At 41.8% G+C, this 18738-nt stretch overlaps 1 protein-coding gene across 2 annotated transcripts in view; it reads right to left on the bottom strand.

Annotated features, from left to right (window-relative positions):
- The window catches only part of LOC117474932 (glycine receptor subunit beta-like), a 98964-nt gene extending 97844 nt beyond the window's left edge, over nucleotides 1-1120 (bottom strand). For both annotated transcript variants that reach the window (XM_034120968.1, XM_034120969.1), the window contains exon 1: nucleotides 1015-1120. The gene's annotated coding sequence lies outside the window, so the exon portion shown is untranslated. The remainder of the gene's footprint in view (nucleotides 1-1014) is intronic.
- Nucleotides 1121-18738: the final 17618 nt, after the last annotated feature.

Raw genomic sequence — 18738 nt, 5'->3', positions numbered from 1 at the left:
TGGATATAAAACATTCATAGTTTATTAAATGAACATGCCCTCAGACACTGTTTCCTGCAAGATGTTGCGGCAGTGCCCCGGTACCGGGGTCTCTCGGGCTTAACAGGTTAATTACCGCAAAATGAATTTGTATCTGGGAGAGAACACAAGGATTTTAGCCTTCTCAGACCAATAACATGCACAAACACCAATATAACACATTAGAGGAAAGGGAAAAAGCATAATAGGGTCTCTTTGATGCACTGATCTGGTATACACTAAGATCAAAATAGAAAGGCTAGATCAAGAGGATAGACAATCTTGTACCTTTATACACAATTTTAGCATTAAACCATTTGGAGTTCTGATTTCACGGTGTGGATTTACTCCATAATTGTGGTGTTTCTGAATATAGAACCTTCACAACAGTTCCTGCTGTTAAATGTCTGAAAATATTTGTAAAAATAAATATATATTATAAAACATGAGTCACTCAACCCCTCGCCCCCCATAATGTCAATGCAGCCCATTAGCCCAGCATGCCAAATAATAGTGAGAGAAACTAGCGGGATGGGGAGAGGTAAAGAGAGGGGACTGTAGACTGTGAGGGATGGGTGGGGGGTTGGACTGCGGCGTTAAGACTATACTGTCGATTCGATGACACAGCTCTCTGAAGCTGTTATCGTCACATACGCACACACATAAACTGTTCTCTAAGCTATAAGCTAGCAGGACAACTGTAAAAAGTCAGATAAATGTAATTCCACGCAGGTATGAAACTGGTTCTCTTATAGTCAAACATGATAAGGACAGGAAAGAAAAAAATGTTCTATGTTTTGTCTTTCAGTCTGAGGTAGTAAGACGTAGTAAATCCTTTACTGCTATATGTATCTCTCTATTGCACACATACACACACACGCACGCACACACACACACACACACATACACACACACACACACACACACACACAGACAGACTGCAGAGGAGAACAGTAAAAGATAGAAAGAGACATTTCTTATTTTTTCTATTCTTACCTCTAGTGTGTCAGACCATCAGCTCTGCTGCATTACAGTGAGTCGTGGTTAGTCACTGAGATGCTGTTCTAACTAGAGCCTGCCTGTGTGTCCTCTCTGTCTCCTCTACCTCTCCCTCTCTCTTTCCCCTTTCTCTCTCTCTCCCCTCTCTCTCTGCTTTGCTCTTCATCTGCACTGCTCTGGAATCCTATTGCAAGTTCCTCTGTGCCTGCCCTGGGGGTAGTATCACATCAGTTTTGCTACCATGTATAACAAATATAAAAGAAGAGATAAATAGGAAGAAATATACATTAATTATAATGTAAAACATTCTGTTGTTACAGTATACAGGATGATAAAGAATGCTGTTAACTATTTTACAACCAAGGTCACAGATCACAATATCCATCATACAATACCAATTATAATGCATTATCTCTGGGCAGTATTATAAACAGTATGCAATATGAATGTATTAACCTGAGAGTGCAACCTCCTGTCACCCGAAACGGCCAAGCCCTTCACTTGCGCAACTTTAATTCTTAAAAACCTATAATTAAAATGGGGGAGTTGTACAAAAATGCAATCCCTTCACAGTTTTCATGAGTAGGGAAATTGGCTATTGAGACCAAAACTGCATATTACTAGGCTGTTAACATGTATTAACATGATAAAATGCCCAACTTCACAGCAGTAATTATACTGCTGTGAAGTTGGGCATTACATGGGGGTGGAGATTTCTCTCTTTAAAAAGCCAGCCTCAAGTGGCCATTCAAGGAACTGCAGTCATTTGTGCTTCTGCGTGAGCTTCTCTCCTCCGCCCCAAAATGTGCTACTTGAGCAGAATATGCTGTTGCATGCATTAATACAGTACATTAATATTTAAGACAAAGTGCATCCATGTCTGTGCTGAGCAGCAGCAAACCAAATACTATTGTTAGGATTAATCAGTTACATCACTGTCCTTTGCTTTGAGCTTTCATTAAAAAAATTAAAATAAATAACATTTTAATAAAAAAAAAAAAAAAAAAAACACCATGGCCACATTACCAGAACCACACAACACAGAATGGTTATACGATCAGATCCTCAACTAAATGGAAGAAGCAGCTCCTGCAAAAGACAAAAAAGAAATAAAAAAGCAAGTCAACTAATTATGGGAGGATTGGACAACAAAGGGCTACGTTCCTAAACCTGGAGAGGCCGCACCCTCCCTGGCTGCACACAATGCCATCATGAATTACGAGAAGTGCAGACTAACAGAGAGGAAGAGTGTGTGGGAAAAAGCGGGACAGTCTAACTGGGGCCCCGCCAAGGCTAAGTATGACAAAGCAACAGGAAGGAATGTGTTAACAGCATAGTGACCCTGATGAAAAGGCTCACTGTGACACCTGAACCACCGAAAGGCCCGCAGTTCTGTTTCCCTGCACAGGCCTCATCAGAGAAGGAACAGCAGCAGCCAGAACCAGTGACCGATGAAGTGGAGGTTACAGCCCTCCCCGGCACCAGCATCACCTGTGCACCCTGACCTCTCATCATTGAAGAACCCCACACCTTATGAACCACTCAGTCAGAACAACCCGTTCTTGCCGTCTCCACCCAAGGCAATACAAGCACCACAATTCAAGGTAAAAAGTGGATACTTGGAGATGGAAGAGAACACCCAGAAACCCCTATTAGAGGCAGTGAAGACGTTATCCTCAGTGACCACCAGCGCATTGACTGATCTGCAGCGAAGTAAAGAACATATGATAAGTATGGCCAACCGCCTATCCACACTGGAAGACTCACTAATGCTCAACAGACTGCCATCACCAGTGGTCACCCAGAACGAACCTACTGCCCCCGACAATTATGCTTCTGCACAAAGGTTGGACGTCCAGGACAGCAGGCGAGACACAATAAACCCAGAAGACATGGAGGAGCTGAAGAGACAGCTGGATAGAATACCTAAGGACATAAAAGAAAAAAGGAGGACACCCACCTGCAATCCGCCCCCTCGGGATCCCGAAGAAAACTACGGCCAGACATTGGAAACATGCAGCAGCCCCATGGCCACCTCAACCCCAGGAGCCTGCCAGGAAATCCCATACTGGATGGAGGAAGATCCGGAAAACTGGGTGCCCACACAGACGAGCGCCTTCACAGAGGTCATAGAGGGAACCATACCCCAGACAATCCCTGAGAATACCAGCAGATCCTCACCGATAAGTAAAAGACTGCGACACAGGGGTGCCAAGCACTCTGAAGTACCAACAACTGGAATGTATCCACTACGTATCGCACACACAGGTCAACATGTATACCAACCATTCGCTCACCGAGATGTAGACGGGAAGCTACCACCGCTTTCGGCTGGGGCTAATGCCTGGATAAATGCTGTAGAGAGACACACGGCGGGAGAAACCTTGTGTCTGGGAGACATAAAGGCGCTTGTGACAAGGCGTGAGGGCCTCCATGCCTGTAACCAGTTCCTCGATACCGCTCAAGTCACAAATAGGGCCGACACTCTACCCTTATCCCAGTGCCGTACTGCCATGTGGGCCGCCTTGAGACACCATTACCCTTCACCACGCAACCTCAGGGCCCTGAAAGATCTTACCAAGACACCAACAGAATCAATGCAGGACTACCTGAAACATGCAGAGTCCCATAATCATACTAGAATAAGGCGATGGATGAGCATTCCTGAACCAACAGGCAAACCGCGCCCTCCCATCGAGATAACATGTACAGAGAACACCCCATGTGTAGCATCCATGTGAAGTAACAAGTTGTCCCCCAAATTTGATGATGGTAACACGCTCCGATAAGTCTCTATGTGATAACCCGTGTGGCGGCTGGAGTGGTATATTCGCCAACGCTGCGCATGATGGATTTAAAAACACAGAACATCGCTGGTTTGGAAAAATTTTCCTCTTTGCCAAAAGTGTTAACTGCCCGAACAACGGCCCCCCCAAAGACAACATATGGCCAAAGTGTAACCCCATACTAGTGTCCATACCAGACCCCATCATGGATATGACAGGGAACTATAACATCAAATGATATCGTCTCGGCCAACATTACCTATTTAGAACCAGAATTACGGTTGAAAAACAGGCCCCGACTGCAGCCCCTAGCTCTGAAGATAGTCTAGTCACCTACATAAGCGTTGCTAATGTTCAGCAGACAATGGCCGTAGAGATAGGGTATACAGACACCACTACATGGGTAGACTGGGTAGTGTATTCTGCTAAGGAAAACAAGCATGAAGACTGTGTGGCTTGTGCCACTGCGAGACCAAGATTGAGCACAATGCCCTTCCCACTAACCAAGGCCAGGGACCCCCAAGGACATGCATGCATGATAGGGCTGTATGACCCAAAACGGAAAACACCAGCGGAATGCGCCAGTATTGCATTACAGTTCCCAGCGTACCCCAAATTTGCTAAACCCCCACCGTTCAGCCCATACATAGGAGAATATGACTGTTACCACAAAATTAGCAATGGACCAACAGTGGGAGTGCTAGACCCATTGTAGTTAGAGATGTCCCGATCCGATCACGTGATCGGGGATTGGGAGAAAAAAATCGGGGATCGGGATTATTATTTTTTTTTTTTATAAAATATTTTTATTATTTTATTTAATGTTACAAAACAAAAATGACCATGTTCAAGTCTTAAAGTCATCCTGAGGCCTTAGTTTTGGTTTAAAATTACACAACATCATGTATGTGTTGCTTCTTTTGTGCTTGTTTTCATAGACCTGGTTGCTTATTTCTCTCAAATCTGGCAACAGAGTGGGCGCAGTGTCTAATAGTAGCAGTAAGCTAACAAGAGGCTACGTTCAGCTGGTGACTCGGAAGTCGGGACAGAGAAAATGTCAGGAGTTTGGAAGTATTATAAAATTGAAAGCGAAGGCAGTGTAACAGCCAGATGCAATGTTTGCAAGGCGGAGGTTCCGCGTGGTGGAAAGAACAGAGCTACATTCAACATGACCAATCTAATACGCCACCTGAGAAACAAACACCAACAACAACACGACGAGTACACAGCGGCCACTCAGGTAACGGCACTGAAACAACCGACACTTTCAGAGACTTTTAAAAGGAAAGAGAAACTGCCCCAGAACAGTGAAAAGGCCAAAAAAATAACAGCCAAGATAACTGAATTCATCGAGTTGGATGACCAGCCGTTATCTGTTACCTTTTTTTTCTCTTAATGCATTGCATATAGATCGGATCGGGAAAAATCGGTATCGGCAGATTGTCAAAATCAAATGATCGGAATCGGATCGGGAGCAAAAAAAGGTGATCGGGACATCCCTAATTGTGGTGCAAAAGCAGTTTCTAGATTCCGAAAACCGACACCTCCAAGCTGCCCTTTGTAATCGTTCCTGTTACAGCCGCCCAATTGACCGCCCCCAGATCAGAACTGACCAGAAAAAAAAGAAGCCCAGTGCCTCCCTTCATGACCCCTTAAGATTCAGGCGTGTACATAGATGCTATAGGAATCCCGAGAGGTGTCCCTGAACAATTCAAAGCCCAAAACCAAATTGCAGCAGGATTCTTGAGTGTCCTTCTGTGAGGATCTACAGTTCTGCCTCCTTCTTTTTCCCTTCTGTGTTTGTTTTTGTCTGTCTGTCTGTGTGTCTGTCTTCCTGTCTGGGCGTGGCTGACCTACTTCTGGATTCCCGCCAACTCACCTCCTCAGCTGCTGCTCGTCACCATGATTACTACTACTCACCTACACCTGCATATATACCCGGTTCCCTCATCCAGTATTCACCAGTTCGTCGTCTAACCACAGTGGTAATACGTCTTTGTCTCCTAGCTTATAGCTAAACCTGAATCTCAAGTATTCTTGTTTTTTCTTACCTTGTACTCTCTCTGTTCAGTGTCCATCTGCCTGCTCCTCTGCCTGCCACGTCCAGCCACCTTCCCTTCAGCGGTGTTCCTCCGTGCTTCCCCGCTCTCCTGTTCCAGTCAGCTCACTCTCTTGTAACCCAAGATCCCTGGCTACAGACCTCCGCTCCAGCTCTGGAGACATTCCCTGGCCCTGGCCTTTTTGGATGATCTATTCCCACTTCAGTTCTGTCTAAGCCTGTTTTTGGATATTAAACCCTTTTGCTTCATAACTTCAGTCTCCGCTCGTAAGTGTTCAGTATTGTGGGTTCACTCCTGTAAGCGTTTGGAGAGCTTAACACCTTCCCTATATTGGGGCTATTAGTGATGTGTGGATGTTGGTTGCATCCCTTGTATCCGCACCGTGACTGAGAGATTAATAACCACTGCCCTGGCCAGACAAACTGGATCTAATGTCATGCCCCCTTATCAAATGCCCTTGTTGGCAGAGAATGATGACAGTGAACGAGAGGAAGACTTAGACCCAACAAATACCCCTTGGAGTAATCCCCCTCACTGATATTCCCCCATGGGCCTTGACCCCGATCCAGACAGCCCCAGACTACGAATTGGAACAGGAGGAGGAAAAAGAAATAGACGTAGATTAGATTCACACCTTTACAGGTGTGAAAGGAGGGATTTGTGGAGTCTATTTGTATATAACATTAGAAAGACTGATTCTTATTATGACATTATAAGCTTATTGTGCTCATTTTGTGTTGATGTGACTTTGGAATAAATAGACAAAATCACCAATCCCAAGGTTTGATGGATTGGATAGGAAAACGAAGGGAAATGTCTCATAAGAAGTTTTAGCCTGCAATAACAGAGTAGCAAGATCAGGTGCAGACACTGGAAGAATACAAAGAGTTATTCATAAACAGGACATCGCTCCGGCCTTGAGTTGTGGGTGAGCTTCGCACCCACGCATAGCTTGGAAGCAGCATTATGAAAGTTTCCCTCTATATCTGTAGAAACGTTAGCGAAAACAAATGACTAGAATAGTGACAGAGTAGGGAGGGAAACACTGGTAATGCCAGCCGGCCGAATGCTGATTGGGAGGATCGTGTTGCCTAGAGACTCTGTCTGAGTCTGTGCACCAACCAAAGTGCTTGTTTTTAAAGCACTAAAAGGGCTGGCTCCAGCCTATATAGCCAAACTCCTCCATCGCTACACCCCAGCCAGAGCTTTAAGGTCGGCTGACCAGCTGCTGCTGGTAGTGCCCAAGACCAGGCTCAAAACCCGAGGGCACCGAGCATTTGCAGCAGCTGGCCCTAGGCTCTGGAACACTCTGCCCCTCCATGTGAGGTCGGCCCAGACCCTAGGGGTTTTTAAATCTACACTTAAAACTCACTTCTTCTCTCTGGCCTTCTAGTCTGAGCGGAGCACGACTCCTGACATTTCCCTGTGTGTGATTTTTTATTTGTGCTGTTGTATTTGTTGTAAAGTGTTTTTATTGTATGTACAGCACTTTGGCTCGACCAAAAATCGTTTTAAAAATGTGCTATATAAATAAAACTTGATTTGATTTGAAAGAGAACAAAGTCTAAACCGCGGTATCTCTTCATCTAGTCTTGACCAATCATAAATGTACGGGCAACGCCTTGTGTAATAAAATGTATTGTCGCATGAGGTTCGAGGCTCTTTTCCGGAAATACTGGTTACAGATTACAGTTTTGCTGCCTGTAATTTCTATGACATGACGGAGTCCTTGGCCAAGTGAATATATATATTTTGCTCTCTTTTAATAAATAGTTAAACTTAGAAGTTGTCTGTCTTTCCTGGAATTTTGAACACAACACTTGCCTGCACCGTTCTTGCCTTGCCCAGGTAAAGCTGCTATTTCCTTCCCTACAGTGGCGAGAAGTGGGAGGATTTGTTACCACATGCGCGGAAAATCACATAATCTAGGACTCCGTAACAGGGAGACCCGGAGTTTTCCGTTCCACTGATTTAACTGCCTACAAGATGAAGCTTAACTGGCATACGATAGGACAAAAGGCAGTGCACTTGTCCTCACATGACAAACAATGACGAGCGCTTGATTTCCACATACTCTCCTCAGTAGAAGAGGAGCTGTTGGAACAGCTGCCTGAGGAGCTGTGGTCTCAAGGTCCGGCGGATGTAGGCAAGATAAAAGGCGTTGAACCTGTAAAGATAACACCAAAAGGAAGTTTCAGACCTTATCAAAGACAGTATCCAATTAAACCTGAAGCTGTAAGCGGAATAGAACCCATAGTTGAGGCATTGATAAAAATCAGGCATAATAAGAGAATGCCCTGATTCACCGTGTAACACTCCCTTATTTCCTGTCAGAAAGGGCACTCCCATCCACCGGCTGGAGGATGGTGCAGGATTTACAGGCAGTAAATAAGGCCGTGATCCCAAGGGCACCGCTAGTGACTGACCCACATACCTTGTTATGTGAAGTAGAGCCACAGAGCAAATACTTCTGAGTAATTGACTTGGCAAACGCTTTCTTTTCGCTCCCCGTACATAGAGACTCTCAGATCTGGTTTGCTTTCCAATTCAAGGGTAAAAAATATACTTACACACGTATACCACAGGGTTACTGTGAAAGTCCAACTATATTTTCTCAAGCCATGTCAGCAAACCTAACTAAATTTGATCCACCTGAGGGCAGCCAACCTCTGATATGCTCTAAAACACAGGAACAATGTCAGAAGGACACCCTAGCTTTGTTACAATACCTATCAGAGCAGGGACACAAAGTGAGTAAGAGCAAACTACAACTATGGAAGCAGAAGGTGAAATATTTAGGATACGATCTGTCAGAGGAAGGCAGATCCCTTGATGAAGCTCGAAAAACAGCTGTCTTACAGGTTCCAAAACCACTGACAAAGAGACAGATGATGTCATTTTTAGGAATGACTAATTTCTGTCGCAGTTGGATTCCTAATTATGCAGAATTAGTGAATCCTCTGTCAAGATTGATTTATGACCTGCACATGACAAGCTAAAATGGAATGAGAAGGCTGACGATTCTTTTGTAAAAGTAAAACAAATGTTAACCGGTTCCTCAGTTTTAGGACTACCTGATTATGCGAAACCATTTGTTCAAACAACAGATTGTAAAAATTGATTTATGATTTCAGTGCTCACTCAACTACATGGGGGAAAAAACAGACTAGTGGCATTTTACTCCTCACAGTTAGACACCATAGCTCGAGCAATGCCCATTTGTTTACAAGCAGTAATAGCGGCCTCCATGAAAATGAAGGCCGCAGGCATCTGCAACAATAGTGCTTTTCAGATCGTTAACTCTAAAAGTAACTCACGCACTGTCCGTACTATTGTTACAAAATAAACAAACCTACATTTAGCATGCATGGCTACGTTGCTATCACAACCAAATCTTACTATCGAGAGATGTACTACTTTAAATCCAGCTACACTACTGCCAGTAGAGACAGATGGGGAACCACATGACTGTATCGCAGAAACTGAGAACAGCGTGTTACCAAGGACAGATTTGACTGACATTCCCTTTCCCGATGCAGCCATAACAATGTATGTTGACGGCTCATGCAAGAGGAATCTTGATGGAACTAATGCATCAGGTTATGCTGTAGTGACCCAGACAAAACTACTCAAGGGCGCATCATTGCCGTCTCATTTCTTAGCACAGGCAGCCGAACTAATAGCACTAACAGAAGCATGCAAATTAGGAAAGGGGGAAACAGTTAACATTTATACAGATAGCAATTATGCTTATTTGTGTATACATGTGTTTGCACAACAATGGAAGAATAGGGGAATGGTAACATCCATAAACAAACCTATTACACATAAAGATTTGATCCTATCACTTTTGGAGGCAGTCAAAGAGAGTGGCAGTCTGTAAATGTGTAGCACATACTACAGGAACAGACCCAGTTTCCACAGGCAACCGAAAGGCAGACGAAGAGGCTAAGAAAGCAGCACAGAAACAATGACAGGGCAATGACCAATATATTTCAGAAAATATACAACACATTGATCACGACATATTAAAAGACATGCAAGTGAATGCATCTGACAGAGAGAAAGTATACTGGAAGAGAAAACTATGCACACAGAACACAGAGGGATTGTGGGAAAGGGCAGAGGGCAAATTTGTATTACCAAAAAGCTTATTTCGATATGCAGCTATATTGAGCCATGGGTTGGACCACGGCTCAACAGTGGGAATGGTGAACATAATACAAAAGATATTCACAGTCTTTGGCTTTACAAACTACTCTAAAAAAAATTGTTTAGCATGTTCTGTGTGTGCACAGTATAACCCTCAGGGACAGTTTAGACCAGGGGTCGGCAACCTTTTTGATATGACGTGCCATTTTGAAATGTTCTTGTTAATCAGCGTGCCCAGGGCTGGGGGGGGGGGGGGGGGGGGAATCATTTTCCTCGCACACCGGACTCTTATGCGCATATATCCGCATAAGGGCATAAAGGTGCGCTGCATTTGCGCATCAGATGAGGCTCCCTCCGCGAGGGGGAGGGGCGGCCCTCAGTGTGCCATATCAACATTAACTTTAATTATGACACCACTTCCATTTTTTTTATCTCCATCGGAATTTATTCCATCCATATAGGCAACCTACATAGCAACATTTTTAATAAACATTTTTCTCCCATAATCAGAACATTGAAATTATATATGAGCACTATACAACAATGCTTCAGCAATAAACTTAACAAATCGTTTTTAGTATGTAATTTGTTTTAAGCCCTGTGGTAACAAATTATATGCACAGTTGCCATTTCAGCATACTGCTTTCAATGCGACTCCTTCATATACAAAGTTTTGCAAGGGCAGCAAATGTTAAAAAATTAAATGTAACAAACTGAAATATGAGCACTATATAACAATGCTGCTATGCTTTTGAAAATATCCACATCGAAGAAGAAAAAAGAGACCGGGACAAAGAGCTCCATTAGGCAAAGCCATGTGTGCTACACATAAACAGAGTCATGTGTGCTACAAATAACAGTCAATGTGATCCCTGGCCCTGCTTTCCTTTGCTGAGCTCCATTATCTGCGGATCGTATTTTGTCACTTTAAGTTGCACACAAGCTTCAGAGTGGTCAGTTGTCAAACGACTGCGGGAGGGGCTGAGCACGCTCTTCATGTGCGAGAATATCTGCTCACAGAGATATGTTGAGCCAAAGACTGTCAGCAAAGCCAATGCAATTTTCCTGACACAGCTGAACTTCTCCGGTAGAGATATCCAACAGGTGAAGATGCAAGTGCTGTGATCATGTCTTGCCGTGGTTTCCAGCTGTTTCCGCAACTCCGCAAACTTCGTCATCCACAGTGTTGAACTCTTCAGCTCAATCAGCTGCATTATCATGTCCTGTGTATCCAGCTAGTCTATCACAGATACATCCAGTTCATGTCCATCAAAGCTGTCGGGTTTGACCAAGAAAGAGAACATGGGTCCATACTTCTGAAATTCTAAATATGGGTACATTAGTGTTTAAAGTCGGGGGAACTGTTTTAATTCAGGACCAGGGTGAAAAGATAACACATTTACCCATGAATAAGTGTCTGAAGCATGGGCACATTAGTGTTTAAAGTCGGGGGAACTGTTTTAATTCAAGAGGAGAGTGTATTTCAAGTGTTACCCGGTGAGCAGCGCTGCAAACATGGCTACATGAGTGTTAAAATCAGGTCAAACTGTTTTAATTCAGTCATAATTGTCATTTTTAGACGGTGTACATTGGAGTCAACAAACAGACAGAGATATGGACATAAACCTGTCAGTATAGACACAACAATGTACATATTAATCATATTTAATTTATTAAATGTACAATAAACTAAAAACAGCAGAATCACTGCTTTAAGCAGCATATCACACTTCCAGGCAGACATACACACACCCAGGGGGGAAAGAGAACACATTGACCCAGGAATAAGTGCTCAAAACGTGGGTAAAAGTGTGTTAAAAAGTTGGGGAACATGTTTCAAATGACAGCAGACTGCTGCTTGTTTGCAGGCTGACACAGTTCACTTGTCTCACACACACACCCAGGGGGGAAAAGAGAACACATTGACCCATGAATAAGTGTCTGAATCATGGGCACATTAGTGTTTAAAGTCGGGGGAACTGTTTTAATTCAGGACCAGGGTGAAAAGATAACACATTTACCCCGCTAAAGTGTTCAAAACATGGGTATATTAGTGCTCAAACTCGATTAAACTGTTTTAATTGCGGAGGTTTTACGTTTTGGTTCACTCGTCTCACACACCCAGAGTGTTAACAACATTTTTTACAAATTTTATAAATTAGTCTAGAGCTCCATCTATTGTAATTTGAGTGTATTACACGTCTGTCCATGGAACGCGAGTTTTGTGCAATTTGAGTGGAGTAAACTGATAGGCAGCTGGAAGCTTTGGAATTCCAGAAAAGATCTATAGCAATAATGGCACTCGATATGTTGCTGGCAGAGAAGGGAGGGGTTTGTAAAATGTTTAGATTTTCATGCTGTACTTTTATTCTTAACAACACTGCCCCAGATGGAACTGTGACCAGAGCTTTAAAGGGTTTAACTTCCCTTTCAATAGAATTGGCAGAGAATGCAGGATTTGATGATCCTTTTAGCAGAATATTAGGATCATGGTTTGGAAAGTGGAAGAATTTGGCTTTGTCCCTGTTCACATCCTTGATGATTGCTGTGGCAATACTCACAGTATGTGGATGCTGTTGCATACCCTGTATGAGAGGGCTAATGATGAGACTAATCGAAACTTCCCTCACCAAACTAATGTTCATGAGAGAGCAGAGTTCAGATCGAGAATTTTACCGTGAGACAGGGCCGGATGGCGATCTTTACAATGATGACATATTCTTCACCTCCTTGTTCGATCAGGAAGTTCCATGTTAGAATAGAAAGGGAGCACTGGGCTCATAACACAATGACTTACATCTAGAAAATCGAGAGAAGATACATAGTAATGATGATGGAGGCCATTCCTACACTGTAAAAAAAAAAAGTTTTTTTACAGTTTTTCCCCAAAAAGAATTACAGTTTTTTATTGTATTTCATAATTACAGAAAATCATATTCAATTTACAAGAATAAACGGTTTATTGAAATGTGTCATGTATTTTAACAAAAAAAAACTGTAGAAATGGAATACATTATTTATCTGTTTTTTAGCAGTTTTTAAATGCGAATTTAACTAAACTAACCGTAAAAATAAATGATTTTCCGTTGGCAAAATTAGCTGCATTTTCTGTAATTTTACTAAAAAATACTTTTGTTATGGCTATATATAATTGTCAAATACATAACAAATACTGTTAATATTCATTTAAAAAATGTATAATTGCAAGAAAATATATGAGTAAAGAAAGAAATATTTAGTAATTTTTGCTTAATTTACTACTAAGCTACTTTACATTGATAAACTGAAAAAACACAGGTATTGACTATCCTATTATAGTAAAAAAAAAACTACATTTTAACACATTTTGACTTTCACTTTATTGCTACATTTGTATTAATTTGAAGATTTAATTGTTAAATATGTGAATTTCATGTTATAAAAATTGTGTAAAACCATAGAGTTAAAAAAAAACTTGACTGTTAGCATGTTGGGTGCGAATTCCTACCAGAGCACAATTCAGATATAAAATGATACTATAACCCACCAGTAACAGCCTGTGGGTTATATAGGAGACATTTGGCTATGCCATGATACATCTATAAACTAGCTCATAGCTGTCAGCATTCACTGCAGGCAAACCTAATGTGACCATTCACTAATGATTTCTAAGTAGAAGAAGAAGAAGAAGAAGAAGATATAATGTATTCATCACTCAGAGGGGAATGTCTTCACCCTCTCTGTCGTGTTTAAACACATTACACACACAGGGAGGATATACTGTACATGCACAAACACACAGAGCATATACATGCACAAACACAACCACATGCGGATAGGAGAGGGGATCGCAGAGAGGCTGCCAGATAGCCGGCGCCAGGGAGCAGTTTTGGTGTTCAGTGCGTTCACAGCCCAAGTAACATTGACCTGCTGATCTCTTTCAACACAAGAAAAAGCTGTGCCAATTTCTGACATCATTTAGCTTTTCAGATGATCAGAGACGCGAAGCTACCGCAAAGTCACTTGTGCAGCTAACGGTGATTGGCAGACAGTATGCAAAAAACATATTGAGTTTCACTGTAAGCGAAAAATGAAAGGATCTAGAAGTTAAATAACATTAGCATCTTCCCCTAGGCCTTATCACACTAGCATAAGCCCATAACATTGAACATGCTAGCAAGCACTTACAGCCAGCCTACTCTGAATATCAAAACCTTGTTAGCAGTTAGTGCTACCACTATGCTAAATTGGTATTAGCATTGCGATTACAGTAAAGCAACTCTACTAACAAACAACCAACTGTTGTGCGTTCACAACCCAAGTAACATTGACCTGCTGATCTGTTTCAACACAAGAAAAAGCTGTGTACATTTCTGACATCATTTAGCTTTTCAGATCATCAGAGACGTGAAGCTACCGCAAAGTGCCTTGTGCAGCTAACACAGAGTGCATTCTCGTAGCGATTGCTACAACTGCACCATGTTTGTTAGGAAAGTAGCTTTTAGAAATGTATCAATGTTCTAAAATGTGTGACTCAATATTTATGCACAGTATGCAAAAAACATATTGAGTTTCACTCTAAGTAAAAAATGAAAGGATCTAGAAGTTAAATAACATTAGCATCTTCCCCTATAGGCCTTATCACACTAGCATGTACAATTTAGCCCATAACATTGAACATGCACTAACAGCCAGACTCTGAATATCAAAACCGTGTTAGCAGTTAGTGCTACCACTATGCTAAATTGGTATTAGCATTGCAATTACAGTAAAACGAACAATGTTGTCCTTTTAGACGTCTAATAATATCCAACTATTCAATGCATCACATTGAAAGAACAGGCCTTCACCAAAGCATGTTGACAAAGCTAGTAGCTACAGCGAAATACATTTACAATCCAAGTCAATTAACTTAAATATGTATTGTGATAATGTCCCACACAGCTAGTTGGTTACAACAATCTACAGTGATGTCACAGGGATTTCAGGCAGCAGGTAGTTGAACGTTAAGTACATAAATGCACTTGTTAATCCATTTGCTATGGCTACAACTGCCTCGTGGAACAACAAAGATTTATTTTCTGTTTGTTTAATATAGGAATGCATCTTTGTCTATCACACTTTGCTTCTGTAGATCTCCCATCTGACTTTATTGTGAACTTGTGTTTTCAAAAAGTAAATTGAGCATGTTTTATGAGACTGAACAGTCTCATGGGGTATTGGACACTCTTAAAACCCAGGTAGGTGCAGAATAGGTTTCTCAAAAATAAAGCAAACAGGAAGGCAGTACTATGCATGACTAAAAATGATATGTACACGTTGATTAATACCTACTTAACTTGTACTTGGGACAGGACTGCAAAGTACAGATGGGATATTCCTGATCATAATCAAATTTATATAAATGTGCACCAACATTAGTTATCAGTGTTCTCTATTCTCAATTTAAAAGAATAAACTGACAATAAAGAAGTCTTATAACATATTTTGCTTGTGTCTTTGGAAGGCCTTCAGTGTTTGTTTTATTATTTATCAACTAGTTACATTGTCATTTTGTAAATTAAGAAAATAAAATCCAAAGAATTAAACAATTATAATTGCAATGTAAATAGTTTGCACCCCACTTTTAAATGAATCCTTATGGTGTGGCGTTACCAATTCTTAAAATAATACAAGGATTGGATGTTCATCAAAAGATTTTCAGGGCAATCGATTTGCAGCCAATCAGAGACGAGACTTCTGCTGCACTTACCCATCATGCTTTGAGGCACTGATACTACAGAGACCACTCAGTTAGCACGCAGGAGGTGTAGAGGACTGCATGTGGCGCGCCCAGAGGAAAGGAATCAGCACTTTCAGAGGTAACGGTAAAAACTATTTATCAACGGATTCAAAACACTCAAGACTTAAAACATTGCAAACGTCAAAGTCCTAGCTATGGTATACATTTTGTTTAACGACCGAAAACAAAGTAATGTTAGCTAACGTTACCATAGCTAGGTAGCAGCTAGCTAGCTACGATAGCAGCTAGCTACCATGCTTTGAAATTGAGCTGTTCTATGCCGTCATTATGCAGGGTGTTCATTTTTAATTTTTTAATGGTGCTCGAGTGGCTGAGCTGATGAGCAGTGAATGTTTCAGAGTTACTTTTTCGCAATATTATTTAATAAATAGTTTAGCTAGCTAACTAGCATACATTGTCACTAACTCCTAATGTTAGCTCAATCCTTAGTTTTATAATCAATTTTTTTGTGGGCATAATGTTACAGACAATGCACATTATCCATATCTTTTAAATCCTATGTTAAGGCTATAATCAGAGGTGGGAGAAGTTCTCTGATCTTGTACTTGAATAAGAGTAGAAGTACTCCGGTCTTATACTTGAAGTCGCAGAGTTCCCGTTAGAATATTTTTTTGCCGGTCAACATGTCCGTTAAAGTTTAAATCTTCCGGACAAAATGAGAAAAGTGCCGGTCAAAGGTCTTCTTATTTATTGAGCTTTTAAACAAATTGATATTATTCGATATTAAACAAAATTGATATTATTCGATATTAAACAAACTAATTCTAGTAGATTAACTACATTATTCAAAAGTGTACAGTAATTTATAACACGGGAATAATAAACGGAGCGCTCTCTCTTCCTCTCCTGACAGCCCGTCAGTATCATGCAGCTCGCGGATCCAGTAATGAGCAACCCAGTAAAACTAAACATATCTATAACTAGTTCAGGTAGTTTGAGAGGTCATTAAAATAGCTACGTGATATTCTAACCTGAAGTGTGTGTTTTGTTCCGCTCGCCGCTGCAGGTGATCATGCAGTGATGGGTGTCGACTCGTCAGCAGCAGCTGATCTCTCCCGTCAGATTAGACTTCACTCGCGTTTATGTCCATATCGATCAGATCTAGCTAATGATATGACTACCTGCTTATTAAAAGACACCTAAACAATAAGCGTCGCTATGCAACCGGGTTAGGCCGCAAAGTATAGCGCACCATTATGCATTTGTTTACATGCCCACCGGAACCCCGAGGCATTGCCAACAGATCAACGCACAATCAACCCATACAGGACACTCTTTCTCCACGTGTTAGACATTAGAATTGACTCTTCTTGTCTGTCACATAAGTGGCGCAACTGATGCGGTATTGTGCTAAAGGGAAATTATTTTGACCACACATTTTGATCGGAGAGATTTCGATTTGCCGGTCTTCAGCATATTTTACCGGTCATAACGGGAACTCTGAGTGGTATTACTGTACTTAAAGCTGCTGCTGTGTTATTTAAGTTATTTTTGCTTAAGCATGTGCAAACTTGTGTCTCTTTTTTTCCCTCAGCTGTTACTGTAGCTGCAGTACCAGTAATTGCAACCTACCAAGAATAAACAGCAGCCAGAGATCCTCAAGTAAGATTTCTTGCCATATTACAAGTGTTATAAATTCTCAATGTCCTATATGGTATTGCTATGCAAACAGTGAAAGGATATGGAAATCATCAAGAGGTGGCTAAAATATGTTTTTCTGCTGACCCTGTCCAGAGCAGTACATTGCTTTGCTTCCAGGTGGTTGCTCCTGTCTGCATCTCCAAGCTCGGGGCATCCCGGCCATCAGTGGCGGACTGGCCATCGGGACGTTCGGGGCGAATCCCTATGGGCCGGTCGGGCCAATCGGCCCACTTCGGTACCGGCAGGGGCGGACTGACCATCTGTAGAATCACTGAAAGGCTGGGTGGGTTTGCTGTTTTTAAACGGCATCATTGAAGTTAAGCTGACAGGCGACATAGGTCCACCGCTTCCCAGTCCGCCCCTGCCGGCCATCATCTACTCTAGGTAATACACTGACTATGGATAAGTACCTTATAAAACCCCACTTTAAACACCCAAACTATCCCTTTATGATGTGACATTTTCTACACTGTTAACATTAGAAAACACTTAAGAAAGAAAAGAAATCTGCAGGAGCTGATCATTCCTAAAATACAATTGGCCATGTGATCACCAGTAAAAAAACAAAACAATCTGCACTAAATATTTTTTGGATTTATAAATGTTTTGTGACTTTTTCCTGTTGTGTACCTTAAGGGAGTTCTCCCCTGACAGCTGGACAGTACATGATAGCAGAGGACCAGACCATCGTCAGTGGCAGTGTCCTGAATGTTGTCGACGCCCTGATGCTGATGTTTGCAGCATATTACTGCCTCAACATCAGTTAACGCTCAGAACTGGGAGCTACCCTGGAGTTCTTGCAGAGGTAAGACTTGAATTGTAATTATTAAGTAATTCCATCTTAAACCACAGAGTAGAGGATTGTGCACATTTCTGACACACGATAAGTGCTCCTGACAATACAAGATGATCGAGATAAAAAGATTATTGTGCTGCATTCTGTTTCGCATTATGCTCTCGTTTTGTCTTGGGTTGTAAATTCAGCGCACCCCTTTCCTTTGCAGTGGTGTGCTTTGGCTCCTCCCTAAAAGCTCAAACTCACTCTTAGCCAATCGGTGGTATGTTTACTTCAGCTCAATGAAAATGACGGAAAGAGGGCCCTTTGTCGACAACAAAAGAAAACCTGGTATTAATGCAGTGAACAAACGCATTAAAACTTCTTTCGGTTAACTACGATGCTTTTACACCGCTCACTCTGCTGCTGACACGCACCTCATCTGCCCCAGTTACACACAAACCTCTCAAGATGGGACTCGTAGCTACCCAAATCTTCAAGTGACCGCTTGCTCCTGTTTACAGA

This window comes from Trematomus bernacchii, unplaced genomic scaffold (genome assembly GCF_902827165.1).
Source record: "Trematomus bernacchii unplaced genomic scaffold, fTreBer1.1, whole genome shotgun sequence".
NCBI classification, from domain to species: Eukaryota; Metazoa; Chordata; class Actinopteri; order Perciformes; family Nototheniidae; genus Trematomus; species Trematomus bernacchii.
The sequence above is the reverse complement of the archived record's forward strand: the minus strand, read 5'-3'. Positions and strand labels throughout refer to the sequence as shown.